This window comes from Lissotriton vulgaris, chromosome 9 (genome assembly GCF_964263255.1).
Source record: "Lissotriton vulgaris chromosome 9, aLisVul1.2, whole genome shotgun sequence".
Taxonomy (NCBI): Eukaryota; Metazoa; Chordata; class Amphibia; order Caudata; family Salamandridae; genus Lissotriton; species Lissotriton vulgaris.
This window is the reverse complement of record NC_141697.1, coordinates 239656199-239669832: the sequence shown is the minus strand read 5'-3', so window position 1 is coordinate 239669832 and position 13634 is coordinate 239656199. Positions and strand designations below refer to the sequence as shown.

The following is a 13634-nucleotide window of genomic DNA, read 5'->3' as shown; positions in this document are numbered from 1 at the left end:
GGGGTGCCATACCATACTTCAAGTGTGAGTGGCTCCCTTGGCGCAGTGGACTCACTCAGCGGGTTCGCTGATACTCCAGAGTATAAATATTGGATCTTTCCCCAGCAAGGGGAGAAGGAGTGCTTAGTCAAAGGGTACAAAGGACAGGGGGTAGGCAGAGTAGCAGGCAAGGGGAGAGATTCAGGGAAGAGACGATAGGAGCTAGGGAAGAGACAATAAGGAGAGATGAAAAGAAGTCTGCCTAAAGACCGACTGGGTAGGTGATGACCAAGGAGGGAATCCACAGCCCATCTCCCCTATAGCTAAACCAAGTATCTCCATTGGGCATCAGACAAAATAGTTCAGTCTCAAAACATTGATAGAGGAGGGAGGGAGAGACATAAATAGAGGGAGGATGCGGTAGGAGACGACAGGAGAGACGAAAGGAAGTGCAACAATGTGGTTCAACAATATACCAGAAGAAGATCAACAAGTAAACATTAAATCAAACAATCAGCAATACAATTAGGGGAGTAGAGAAAGGAGAGAGAATGTAGTGGGGTGCAGGGGAGGAGGGAAAGTGAGGCTAAGGGAAGAGACAACAGTAGAGACGAAAGGAAGTCGGTCTAAAGACTGACTGGGTAGGTGACGACCAAGGAGGGAATCCACGGCTCATCTCCCCTATAGCTAAACCAGGTAGCTCCATCGGGCATCAGACAAAATAGTTCGGTCTCAATACATTGAGAGAGGAGGGAAGGAGAGACATAAATAGAGGGAGGATGCAGGAGGAGACGACAGGAGAGACTAAAGGAAGTGCAACAATGTGGTTCAACAATATACCAGAAAAAGAACAAGTAAACATTAAATCAAACAGTCAGCCATACATTAGGGGATGAGAGAAAGGAGAGAGAGAGTAGTCTGGGGGTAGGGGAGGAGAGAGTGAGGATAAGGGAAGAGACAACCGTAGAGACGAAAGGAAGTCTGTCTAACAACCGACTGGGTAGGTGACGACCAAGGAGGGAATCCACAGCCCATCTCCACTATAGCTAAACCAGGTAGCTCCATCGGGCATCAGACAAAATAGATCAGTCTCAAACATTCAACAAGTACCATGAACAATTTTTGAACACTTTTTTTTACATAAGACCAAAGGTGAATTAATTTCAACAACGTAATACAAAATTGAAAACAATTTGCATAAATGTAGACACTCAATTGGTCACAAATAGGTCGACGCGTTTCGAACACCCAAACGAAATTAGCGGGGTTCTCTTCAGAACCATCAAGCTGCAAAGAAGAAACAAAACTCTCTAAAATAGTAGTGGCAATATGGATATCAGAAAATTGGACTGTATAACTTTCACGTAATGCCATGTAATAAAGGTCATGTTCAATTGGGACTACGCTGGGCCTCTGCACTGAAGTCAGAGCTTGTAGGAAACTCACGGACCACCATCTGCACCTGCCCCCAACCCCGCAATGGTCTAGGGCTGTGGGCCGCCCATGAAGCAACCGCCTGTCTCCTGCAGAACAAGAGCTGCACGAACATAAATGAAATACCAGCTGCTTCCAGCTATGAGCTGTTGAGATGTTATGTACCAGATGTGTGGTCCACCCCAGCCATACTTTGCAGCACCCTTTAGCCCATACCACCAGAAGCTCGCCTTTACTTGAAGTTGCAGAAGGCCACGGAGAGTGGCAGCAGCAGCAGCAATGGCAGCTCCTTCTTCTCCAGCTAGGCCCCGGCCAGCATGAAGGAGGAGAAGTGTAGCCCCAAGTAGAAGTGACTGCCTGAGGCAGAGTACCTCAGCTCCCACTGAGTGCTCTGTACCTACTTCCAGGGCGACATCAGCACCATAGTGGGCGAGCACTTCATTCGGGCCCAGCCCAGTAGCTCCAAGGCCTAAAGGAGCACCAGTGCCTGGAAAGATGGTTGTGGATACCCGATGAGCCAGAGGAGTTCACTCCATACTTCTAGAACAGCACATACCAGCCTTCTATGCCTTTCTCCTCCCTGGGAAGTCCACTCCCTGGTTCGCACCCAGACCTTCCTTTTGGCTCTACCTCAGCATCCTTAAACAGTTAGCTTTCTTCAGAACTCTGGCCAAGAGAGGTAATGGTGGGTAGGTGTACAGGAGACCTGTGCCCCATCGTAGACTAAATGCATTTCCCATGAACTGGCATTGAGGGAACTCTAATTTGAAAAATGTTTGCAATTGGACATTCTCTGTGGTGACAGGCAGATCTAGCTAAGGCAGGCAGCATTAATGGCTCACTAGTGGTTGCCTGTTTAGCTTTTCTGCTCTGGCCTTCAGGGATCCTGCCATGTGGTTGTCCATCAGAAAGATCTGTTGGTCCAGTCAACTACAAAAGCACAAGGATCTAGGGTGCCATTCAGTCCTGCTTGTTACAGTTCAACATGGTCATCATTTTCTCTGTGATGACCCGGCCAGCCTCCCCTAATGGTTGTAGGAAGGCTTTCAGAGCTAGTTGGACTGCACAAAGCTCCAAAAGACTGACATGGAGCTGGCACTGCACCAGAGACCAGAGGCTTTGCTCTCCACTTCTCCCAGATGATTCCCAACCCAGTAGTGACATGTCTGTCACAACCTTATCATCTGGATGGGAAGGGACAGTGGCCTGCTGCAGGACATGCTGGTGTTCGCCTGCCACCACAGAAGACCCAGCTATCTCCTAAGATACTTGAATGGAATCAGAGCGATGACTCCACTGCTGGGCCCACTGAAACCGGAGGTTCCGCTGTTGGGGGTTGAACACTACTGCAATAGCAGTCCACAAGCAGAAGAGATAGCTGCCACAATCTTATGACACGTCAAGGCTGGTACCATGAAGAGACGGTAGAAGTGGCAAAGGCAGGTAGATTTTTAAGTTTCGGTTGGCAAAATGTAGTGCAACAATATATAAGGGCCTCACATCACGTCGAAGTACCTCTTTCTCCCCGCAACAGGTCAAAAAGAAGGCTGAGTCATGGCCAATTCTCATGCCTAAACCTGGCATACTGATTTTCTTCATGCAAGCCATGTCTGTATAAGGGGATTAAGCAAACTTTACAGAAGTTGGGTACTGGCTCCTTTCTGGGCATCCTAGCAACAAATTGATTTTTCTTGACTGTCCTAATATATAGCTACACCTACCTCTGAACTCAAACCTCGCCTATTACTTTTCTTAATCTAGCCTACCCCCAGCACAATGACGAAAACCTTTATGTTGCACTCCTGTCCCCTGCCGCTCAACACTTTCTTTACACCCTCACACAGCTCATGCTGACAGACTTCCAGTTTCACTGCTCTTCTTCCTGACCCGCTTTCTTGCCGATGTACTGCCATCTTGCGCTCCACGACTTCCTTCCTGTACACGCGGCTCCCCAGCCAGCTGCCTGAGGTTCCTCCATTGACCAGTGATTTCTGATACTGCCAGTGCATTCCCTTTGCAACCTGAGCTCTATTCGGAGAGAACTGCAGCTATCTAGCCACAGCAGAGCTCCTCCTCCAGTCAAAAAATCCATCACCCCAACAACAATCTCTCCTTCCACCATCCATTCCACACATCAAGCCATCCATACAACCACAGATTCTTCACTTATCCAACCACCCACCCACCAACTCAGCATTCATCCACACACTTTCCATCCATCACAGACATACTCCATTCATTCAATAACTGATGCTCCTCCCATCAGTCCCTCCATTCCTTCACCCACAAATGCTCCATCATTTCTACCACCCAGTCACCAACTAGATCCATCAGTCTACCGACACTCTCAATCCAATCACACAAAGGATATCAATACAAACTCCCCATCCTTGGACATCTTTACCCCTACAAACTGACCATCATCCACCTTCAAACAAATCGTAATCCATTTACATACAGCTCTTTCATTCATCTACCTATCCGTGCATCCAAATTACCCATCTGTGCAATTACTCACGCATCTGAACATTCAGTCACATGTCCATCCATTCACCCATTCACTAACTTGTGCCTCGAGCCACTCACGCAGCCAACCACACATGATCAACTTGATCACATGTCCATACTAAGGGCCCGATTCTGATGCGGTTTGGAAAGCTTCCAGATTCAATTTTGTTTGGGAATGGTTTCCGATCGGATAGGGAGAGTCCAACCGACAAAGTACGATGCAGCAAATGATTCCAGATATGATTTGGTTGGACTCCCATTGACTTGAATGGGAACCTTTGTTCTGAACAAATGCATAGGCTCCCATTGAAGAAAGGGGTAGCTGGGACAAATCGAGCACCCTGTGGCGGGCAACTCTGGGTGCCAGCCACCTTGTGCATGGCTGGTAAGAGGGGACAGATGGGTACCCCACGGGCCCGATTGGTAAGGCTCCGGGTGAAGGGAAGCTCACTATGGGCCCACAACGTTTGATTCAGACTGTGGATTAGAGTCGGACAGCACGATTTAGGAAGGCTGCCTGAATCCATTATCGTACTCGGTCGTTCGGAAACGCGTCCTATAGAGGCGTACTATTCTGCTCTGTATGGCTCTGTCATTCCTAATGCAGTCACGTTGGGATTGGGATATTCCTATTGCCTAACTCGCATCATACTCGATCGGTCAAAAACCTTTCAGAGTCGGCGGAAAACACGTTCCCGATCCGATTTGGACGGAGCAAATGCTGTTAGGAGGCCTTCCTGACCGCATCAGAATCAGGCCCCAAGTCATTCACCTACATACCTGATCACTGTACCCATCTGGATACACACACCCACTAAACACATGTCAGCCAGCCATCCATCAACAATACTTTACCAATCTCCCTTCTCATCTACAGGTTGACTTTCACTCCTCCAGTCACTCATCCATCAGGTCATACTTCCATTCACCCTCTCACTCTAAACACCCACTTGCAATTCCACAAAACCCCACACATCAACGAACTAAGCTTTCCAACAATACATGAATGGTTAGTTCCTAAATGGGACAAGATGAAAGAGGTAGCCCCAAAACTGAACACAGCTCGCCACAGGTGGAGTCCAGCACTAGACTACTGCTGTTTAGGCCTCCAGACCGGTAGTGCACAAACAGTGGAATACAGAACTAGGCACGTCATTCTAGGGTCGCAAACACCCCTTTTTGGGGCACCTTGGTTAAATGAGAGATTCGCATATAGTTGTATATCTGTGAAGAATGGAATACAGACCGGTATCCCACAGCTATCTCCAAAGGTTATACACTTTGGAAGAAAAGGCATTCAGAGAACAATAGACTTGACAGAAGACAACTACCCTTTCAAAACTGTAAATATGGTAAAGGGGAATTTAATATATCCCAACCTATTATAGCATACACAAATTGGAATAATCATGCGAATATACATACAAGAAAAGGCAAATACTATCAGAGTAAAAAGAATAAAAATGGCAAACTGATCTTTAGTGAGAACATAAACCTACAAAGGCTCTCCCTATTGCTGAGCTATGTTAAATTGCCCCACATACCTTATTGACCAATATAACTGGGCCAGGGTCCCATCAGCAGGAATGCCCTTGGGATGAGTGCTACCCGGTGTGTAGATGGTCCCTTCCCCTCACAGTGGCAGAGACAGATTCAGGGTTATGCAGTCTTTGTGCCTGGATATGGGTTTGAGATGGCGAGCCACTGCGAGGAGGGTACTTGGTAATCCATTGCTGAAGGACAGCACCTAGTAACCCAATGGGCTGGTGAGTAAGTGACCTCTTTCTGCGTTTGTGACATGGCAACTGCTTTATTGTATGGAGCAGCATAAAAGCCATTTGTAATTGTATCACAATATTATGCTCAGTGTAGAAGTTGCATTTCTTTGGTTAAAAAAACCACTCATGTAATCGTTATAATATGCGCACAATCAAATATCTGTTTATAGTAAAAAATTATTTTCATATAGTGCTTCATCATTTTACTACTACCCACTTATAATACTAAAAAGACCTACCGTCAGGAGTATGGAAGACTGTGTGGGTCTTTATGGGTTTGAAATTCGTGACCTACCAATAGCTGCTTAGTGAATTTTGTGAATTTCACTGCATCATCCAAACATGGGGGTTATCATGCAGCAACACTGACAATAATATGATCAACAATATAACAAATAGGCTGGCAGATGCGGCACTCTTGAAATGTTTGGAAAATATTGAAAAAGATAGGTCTTGAAGTAAAACCTCAACTGCAATTTGTAGCGACACGTGTCTTGGCTAGTTGTTTGGAATGTGTGATTTAATTCAGTCGTATTATTTTGTCTAGTGGATTTCACAATAACGCTCCTGACTGGAAAAATCTTTTCCTAATCCTATAATCGTCTTTATACTGTTTAGTTATAGTTAGGTCAAAGTTTACATAAAAAAGGATTTTTTTTTGTTTTCTTATCTCTGGTGCGGTTTGATGAATCTGAAAAGTTCTGTGTTGATCTGTCAAGCGTGGGCTTAGAAAATGAGAGGATGCCAAAAGTAGGATTTTCAATTTTAATTCCCATAGCAAACTTAGCTCTCTATTGCAGAAAAAGCAACTTAAGTTATTTACACTAAATTATTACTTTACTCAGAAAACATGTTTTTAGTGATTTGGTGTAAATCCGTTCAGCTGTTTGAGAAAAATAGAGTATAAAAGGGTTGGACATGTAGAGGTTAACCCTAGGAAAAAATTTGAGATTTCTGGGTGTTTGTTCCCGTAAGGGGGTAGGGTGAGCACACCTAGTAATAACATTAAAAAAGTCAATGTTGACGCTTGTATCTGGGTACTACCACGGGACCCATTAAGGCCCTGTGAGGTACCCAGCTACAATAAAACTAGATTACTATGGTAGTACCACAGTACTCAATCATAAAATGGCAACCTCTCTGTTGGTCAGGTGGAGAGCGTGATCACTGGCCAGACTCTGCAGCGAACAGCCGCTTCACATAGACACAGTTGTGCTGAGGGATGCGACCAACCCCTGCTGTGTACAGCTGAAAAAAAAGTCTTGGATTTGCAAAAAGTCAGTGCCCATACTGCTTCTCTTTTTTGAAAGCTAAACAGTTAGGGACACACATGACAAGATAACACTTATATTATTTTTAAAACAATTAAGGTGATTGAAATACTTTGCTGTGGACACTGTCTTGCCCCTTAGAAGGGGTGGCAATCATGAATACCTCCTTAGGAAACTTGAAACTAAATACATCTTGGAGCTTAACTGTAAAACACCACACGGTCTTAATATCAGTGAGGATTTTTTCACCTGCCTTTAATTAATACTGTTCTCACATCCAGTACCTTTTAGCTGGCATCAGCACCACCTTTCTTAAATGTAAAATTAAGAAAATGTGTCTTATTTTTATTAATCTTATGCATATGATTTCACGTCTTAGAATGACGGTTGGAGCACGTTTTTTATAATTTTTTAAGCACTAGCACTTTGCATTTTGAAAAGTTACACATGATAATTGGCCCACTTGGGCAGGACCTTTGAACCTAGGATGTCTAATTGACAAAGCAAGTGTGCAATCCAGTTTGCAAGTAGAACTGGAGTAAGCATGACCAGATGTACTATTATGCTGTTTCTTGGTTTTATGACAGATTTTTTAGAAAGGTCTTAATTGACCGCTAATTAATATGCTATTGTATTTATTGTTGTATGATATATTTTATGACAATTTTATACTGATGCTTTTAGAACACTGTCATTGTAACAAAATCTTACCTTATTTAATAATTTATTTATTTAAGTTGCCGTGCTGGTTTTAAATATTTATGACTTCATGAATATTTATTGCGCATTTTGCACGTGTATTGTACTCCCACAGTGGGGATTAATTATTTATAAGCTCTGTTGCATCAGGTTCACTATCTCAGCATGTAGTGTAACTTCTATGTTTATCATTCACTTTCCACGTGTGATTATTGCACTGTCACTTTAAAAATGAAAAAATGCTTTCGAAACTCGTGATGTGATCAAGGCCTCGGAGGAGGCTGAAACACGTTATGGCGGGGCTTGAGTGCCCTAGCACACGTAACATGTGAAGCTTGCCCCCATTATGTTATCGGACTCTTCCTGCTCTTGTTTACTTACCATTTCATTGTTTGGACTTTTGCAACAATACTGTTCTTTTTGTAGAGTTGTTGGTGAAAAGGGTTTATTTAGCTTTAACAATGTTACTGTATACCGATGCCAATTACTTTAGGATTTGGATAGCATGCAGCTAAAGATACTGGTGGATACATTTATTAGGGGATTGAAAAGAGTACAGATATGGTTGAAACAGACTAACCTGGTGCTCACCCTACAATGCTGGTGGTTGGGGTTATACATGGGCTAACACATTGCTTGGAAAACATTAGCTCAGTCAACCTCTAACATTTGTATGGTCACTACTCCTGTGACTGCTTTGACACTGAATGCACAAGTTGTACAAAAGGGGGTGGTGATGGACGGAGCATCTGAACCAATCAAACACTCACACCCAGTCAACAGATCTGGGTTTAATCCATCCCGTTCTTTAGCCCACTCAGCCACCCCAGTTCAGACATGGCCATATGCAAATCAGTCTGACCCTGTGCCTCATGGGAACAGTCCAGCCCGAACTGCCAAGCCATGTCTTTCCTGGACCGGAAACAAGCTTCCGAGGACCGGTTTCTGGTATTTCAGCCGTCTTCAGCCCGGCTTGCTTGAATCCAGTGGCAAAGTGAGCAAGGGACTCACGCCTGAGCATACCCTGCCAACTTATGGCGAACAAAGTGGTACAAAAGGGGGTGGTGGTGATGGACGGAGCATTTGAACCAATCCAACACTCACACCCAGTCAACAGATCTGGGTTTAATCCATCACCGTTCTTTAGCCCACTCTGCCACCCCAGTTCAGACATGGCCATATGCAAATCAGTCTGGCCCGGTGCCTCATGGGAACAGTCCAGCACGAACTGCCACTGAATGCACAAGGCCAAAATTCCCACTTAGAGAGGAAAGCACTCTGAAGTGGTTATACTTTAAGGGGTCAGAGTTAGTAATGCTCCAGGAGACACCTTCTGGCCTCGGACAGCCCAAGGCTGGAATCCAGACTTAAACCTCTAAACTGGACAATTCACAAGGCTAATGAGTTGAGTGGGGGTTATCCTGATTAGTGTCAATACACAATTTAATCTAAAATCCTTTATAGATGGTGAGACCGCCTTCATGCATATCCTACTTGATGTTTTCAATTTATGACCCCAATGAGGATAAAGTTCCTTTCTACTGCATTCCTTTCCCTATTATAGGAAGTTATGGCAGGACAAGCTGATATTGTGAGGATGTTGCAATGTGACGCTGGACCTGGCCCTAGGTGGTTCCTTCCATTCGTGGCACCTGGCTGGAATCTCCCAGCCTCCCTTCCTAATCTTCCATAGTGGGCTTGACTAACATGAATCTCACCGACACATGGCATGCTACCCATCCTGCAGAGAAGGATTACACGTTTTTTTCAAATGTCAACAGATCACACTCCCACATGGACTATTTCCTGATCTCATCAACACTAGCTGACATGATGACAGATGGCATCTTCTCCCAGGTATTAAATGACCAAGTGTCTGTTGCGATGTGAATGGTGAGTGATCAACTTGCCAAGTAGTTGCCACAACACTGGAAGTTAAACAAGGTAGCCAGCGAGACGGTGTACCCAGGAAAACATACACAAGGTCTTTGAGAATTTATAGATGGAAATGGGACAGATGGGGTGCCTGGGCCATGGCCAGGGATGCCTCAAAGGAACTGTTGAGGGGGAGGGAGATAACCGCACGTCTGATTCCATTTGTGAGACTAGCTAGACCAGATGCACAGAACTCTAGATGGTGGAAAATAGCCAGAATAGAGTCAGCAGGCAAGAACCCCAGGACCATGTGCTCACATCACAATATCTGTAAAGCTGGAGGTGATCTAAAAGCTCCTCACAAGATACCAAACAAATGTACTGAGAAAGGAGAGACAAAGTCCATCAACTATTGCATTATAAAATTAGAATGGCAAAAACAATGTAACTTTAAGGGCTCCATCCAAGAGTACTTTCGGGTTACCCAGAACTCCAATCAGGGCATTATGGACTCCTTCCCAACATTCTATTCCCGCAGCTACAGTGTGGCACCTCAGTGCACAGCTCCAAGAGAACTATCTGCTGGGAGTTCATTTTCTCAGAATCCATCTAGATCTGATGGAGGGCTTGGATGAACCTATATTGGAAGGGGAGGTGTGTCTCTTCCTAGTAACATAGCTGTTAGACCTGGCATCCTTGCCATGGTTTTCTCCTAACTTTATGCCTTCAGACCTGCTGTTTTTGCTCACTTTGTTTTGCTGGACATAGGACTCTGAGCGCTTTCCCCCTGCTAACCAGTGCTAAAGTGTGCACCCACTTTCCTTCGAACATGGTGACAGTGGCTTATGCCCAGTTGGCATATATAATTAACTTTTAAGGCCGTAGTAATGTGGCACTACCTATGCCCAGGGCCTGTAAATAAAATGCTACTAGTGGGCCTCTGTTATTGATTGTTCCACCCACATACGTGGCCCTTTAAACAATTGGACATATAATTTTGAGTATTGCATGTCCTGGTGGTGAAGATCTCTTAAATTTGTTCTTCGCGACTGCAAGGTCCACCTCGCCCAAAGGGAAACAATAGAATTACCTTATTACATTTTAGAAATGTAAGTTAGGTGTGACTGGATGGGCCATCACTGGCAGGATGGGAGGGAGGAGCTGGGCCTGAACAGTTACACTTGAATAGGCAGTGTCCGGTCTCTACAAAAAGGGCTGCATACCCCTGTTAGTCTGGAGCCAGGGCCAGGAATGCAGGGCATCTCTGCACTTCAAAACACATGTCTCTAGAAGCTTCTACCCACATGAAAAAAGGCACAACTGTGTATGAATAATGGACCTCAGACACCAACTCTTCTGTACACTTCTAGGCCTGTGGAGACTCTGCCAGTAAGAAGGACTGATGTGCTGCTGAAAAGACTGTCACTCGGTTGGACTGCTACTCTGAATGAACTGCTGACCTCTTGGATGAGGAGAAAGAACTGGACCTGCAACCTCATCATGAACCCAGGACACCAGAATGCCTCCAAGGACTAGTCTGCTAGCCTCCTGATCTGAGCCTCAGAGACATAAAAGGCTCCCCAACATCCTGCACCAGCCCCTGGACCAGCTGCAGTGTGTTCCTGACCACCAAGTGATGTCCCTCAGGTGTGGCTCAGTGAGCTGAAATCAAGCATTTGGGCTCTTCACTAGCGTGAATAGGCCGGTTAGCACCTAGACCTCGCAGTTCGCACCGTGATTCAGTGTGAAACTCAGTCAGCCTGATTCTTCGCACTACAAGCATCGACCACTGCGGTGATCGCCAACACGAAAATCTAGCAACACAGCTCTGCAACACCTGGCCTGCTCTTCGTCCTACACCGGCAGCCTCCAGTGACACTCTCCCTGCTCCTCGCTTACCCCCCCCCAATGCGAACGGGACCCTTGGTACGGACTTAGAGAAGGTAAACTTCAGCAGGCCCGACCTGGTGAGTGTATCAGACCTTTGTTCCATCGCGTTCAGCCTGAAAGTGTGACTTTGACAGGATCCAGCGCAACCAGATAGCTGTGATTGGCATTTTGCCCTTTTAGGCTCTATTTTATCCTAAAATAATTAAAATGTCTAAACTCAGGTTCTACTGATTGGATGTTTGTTGTTATGGTTTTGTTTAATTTATTACATTCTACTCTATTGTTCTAACTTGGTGTGGGAAAATGTTTGTGTGCAGTTGTTTACTTTATTACAGTTTGAAGTGTTGTACAAATACTTTACACATTGCCTCCAAGTTAAGCCTGACCGCCCTGTGCGAAGCTACCTGGGGGTTGAGCACAGGTTAATTTGGAGTTTGCTTGTGCTTACCCTGACAAGCATTGTGGTTGCTGATGGACCAGGGCTCAGACCTCAGTCAACCAATAACCCAATTTCTCACAATAGCTTTCAGCCTACACACATTCCGGACCTCCTCCTTGAAGGCATTCTGGAAAATATTAGTCTTCCCCCCAACCAAGGTATACAACTTAGCTTGTGAAACAGGAGAAGTTACACCCTCGATGATGAAGTTCACACTGATGTTACTGAAGCACAGAACAGTGTGGCTCATAAAACCAGATTTTTTTTTTAAAGAATGATGTAAAAATCACCACATGATTTCTTACTACTATGCCGGTTGGCTGACCAGGATCACACCATATCACGTGGGCTTATCAAAATAAAGAAACACCAGATGGGAGACAATATTAGTTTAGCTTTTGATATAATTGACAAAGCCACTTTTGACAATACTCTGATGATTCTTTTCTCACTTGATGCAGATACAGCATTTAATATAGTTGATTAGAGTTTCCTCTTTAAGACACTTGAAAAATGTGGTCTAAGGTGGACACTGCTTTCTTTCATTAAAGCGAACTTCCAATGTCCTTGTACAGGTTTAAAGATCTGGTCCTGCCCATCAGAGCCCATTAATGTGTCCAGAGGTTGCCCTCTATTCCCACTACTTTTCGCTCTATTGATGGATCACTCATGCAAAAGATTATCACCAACCATAGTATTTAGGAACTAACCACGAACACTGGCCAAATTTAAATGGATCTGATAGCTAACAATATCCTGTGTTTTCTAACTGAGTCAGCAACTTAAGTTCCTCCATGAACTCACAAAGTTCCATGTTTTAAGGATATCTACCAAAAATCACAAGACATGGTAATAGCAACAAGTCAAGGCGATAGTGCACGAATGCTTAGGCAGCATGGCTTGGATTATACTGGGTGGCTATTTAATATTTACAAGAAACCATACCCTCAGATGTCTTACAGACGTTTAAGAGCAACATTGAAAATTTTTTATAAGTGTTGTATAGAGACCTTTATAATGGGCCAGACTAGAAATTTCATGTATAGGGAAAAAAATTCTTCTTTATGCAAATAATCTCTAGATTGCTCTTTTTAGCCAAGATCCTACCCGTCCTATTTCCAACAGATTTGGTAATGAAAATCTAAAAAAAAACCTGGAACTTCATCAAAGATTTTTAAAAAAAACAATTGCACAATCGGTATTATTCCTCAACTCAACAAAACAACTGTGGCATATGCAGGAAACATGGTCCATGCAAGGTGCCTTTTCAAAACTTAATTTTGACACCTACTAGGACACACAAATTGCAAGGTCTTCTTCTGTAATCCACAGGGCACAATTCCTAAAAAAAAGAAGTGGGTGGGCTGACCTAGTTCATCAGTATTCAAGTGGCATCACACCACATGGCATTACGCCGCATGGCATCGCGGCACGCGAGGTGTGTGACATCACAGGAAGTGGCATCACAAGAAGCAACATCAGATCTTAAGCCCTCACATACATGTTTAGAAAGTGTATCATGAGTACATTTGAGAACATTTAGAGTATACTTGCAAACCCTCCTGATTTAGTCAGAAGCTTCACACTTGTACGCTACACATAAAACAATGTTGCCTTTTGTCAGCGTAAAGCTTCCTCAAGCCATAGTGCTTTAAAAGAAAAAATTGTGATATTTAAATTATTACCATGCCTCCTCAGGGGTAGTAAGCACTAGATAAATGCTATTTATTTTGTGCAAATACTGGGAAATATCAACAGATC

The 13634-nt window shown here is 44.3% G+C and overlaps 1 protein-coding gene and 1 pseudogene across 1 annotated transcript in view; one reads left to right on the top strand and one right to left on the bottom strand.

Moving 5' to 3' along the window:
• IVD (isovaleryl-CoA dehydrogenase) overlaps positions 1 to 13634 on the bottom strand; it is a 297512-nt gene that overhangs the window by 44212 nt on the left and 239666 nt on the right. The window lies entirely within an intron of this gene.
• LOC147689904 (transcription cofactor vestigial-like protein 2 pseudogene) lies at positions 1555 to 2065 on the top strand (annotated as a pseudogene).